Below are 2,027 nucleotides of genomic sequence, written 5' to 3'. Positions count from 1 at the left end.
ATCCTTACTATACATAATACATCTGTTCTGCTACCTGATCCTTACTATACATAATACATCTGTTCTGTTCCCTGATCCTTACTATACTTAATACATCTGTTCTGTTCCCTGATCCTTACTATACATAATACATCTGTTCTGCTCCTTGATCTTTACTATACATAATACATCTGTGCTGCTCCCTTATCCTTACTATACACAATGCATCTGTTCTGTTCCCTGATCCTTACTATACATAATACATCTGTTCTGCTCCCTGATCCTTACCATACATAATACATCTGTGCTGTTCCCTGATCCTTACTATACATAATACATCTGTTCTGTTCCCTGATCCTTACTATACATAATACATCTCTGCTGCTCCCTGATCCTTACTATACATAATACATCTGTTCTGCTCCCTGATCCTGACTATACATAATACATCTGTTCTGTTCCCTGATCCTTACTATACTTAATACATCTGTTCTGTTCCCTGATCCTTACTATACATAATACACCTGTTCTGATCCTTACTATACCTAATACATCTCTGCTGCTCCATGATCCTTACTATACATAATACATCTGTTCTGTTCCCTGATCCTTACTATACATAATACATCTGTGCTGCACCCTGATCCTTACTATTCATAATACATCTGTTCTGTTCCCTGATCATTACTATACATAATACATCTGTTCTGCTCCTTGATATTTACTATACATAATACATCTGTGCTGCTCCCTTATCCTTACTATACATAATACATCTGTTCTGTTCCCTGATCCTTACTCTACATAATACATCTGTGCTGCTCCCTGATCCTTACTATACATAATACATCTGTTCTGCTCCCTGATCCTTACTATACATAATACATCTGTTCTGTTCCCTGATCCTTACTATACATAATACATCTGTTCTGCTCCTTGATCCTTACTATGCATAATACATCTGTTCTGTTCCCTGATCCTTACTATACACATTACATCTGTTCTGCTCCCTGATCCTTACTATACATAATACATCTGTTCTGATCCTTACTATACCTAATACATCTCTGCTGCTCCCTGATCCTTACTATACATAATACATCTGTTCTTATCATAATACATAATACATCTGTTCTGCTCCCTGATAATTACTATACATAATACATCTGTTCTGCTCCCTGATCCTTACTATTCATAATACATCTGTTCTGTTCCCTGATCCTTACTATACATAATACATCTGTTCTGCTCCTTGATCTTTACTATACATAATACATCTGTGCTGCTCCCTTATCCTTACTATACATAATACATCTGTTCTGTTCCCTGATCCTTACTATACATAATACATCTGTTCTGCTCCCTGATCCTTACTATACATAATACATCTGTGCTGTTCCCTGATCCTTACTATACATAATACATCTGTTCTGCTCCCTGATCCTGACTATACATAATACATCTGTTCTGTTCCCTGATCCTTACTATACTTAATACATCTGTTCTGTTCCCTGATACTTACTATACATAATACACCGGTTCTGATCCTTACTATACCTAATACATCTCTGCTGCTCCCTGATCCTTACTATACATAATACATCTGTTCTGTTCCCTGATCCTTACTATACATAATACATCTGTGCTGCACCCTGATCCTTACTATTCATAATACATCTGTTCTGCTCCTTGATCTTTACTATACATAATACATCTGTGCTGCTCCCTTATCCTTACTATACATAATACATCTGTTCTGTTCCCTGATCCTTACTATACATAATACATCTGTTCTGCTACCTGATCCTTACTATACATAATACATCTGTTCTGTTCCCTGATCCTTACTATACTTAATACATCTGTTCTGTTCCCTGATCCTTACTATACATAATACATCTGTTCTGCTCCTTGATCTTTACTATACATAATACATCTGTGCTGCTCCCTTATCCTTACTATACACAATGCATCTGTTCTGTTCCCTGATCCTTACTATACATAATACATCTGTTCTGCTCCCTGATCCTTACCATACATAATACATC

This window comes from Salmo salar, chromosome ssa17 (assembly GCF_905237065.1).
Source record: "Salmo salar chromosome ssa17, Ssal_v3.1, whole genome shotgun sequence".
NCBI lineage: Eukaryota > Metazoa > Chordata > Actinopteri > Salmoniformes > Salmonidae > Salmo > Salmo salar.
The sequence above is the reverse complement of the archived record's forward strand: the minus strand, read 5'-3'. Positions refer to the sequence as shown.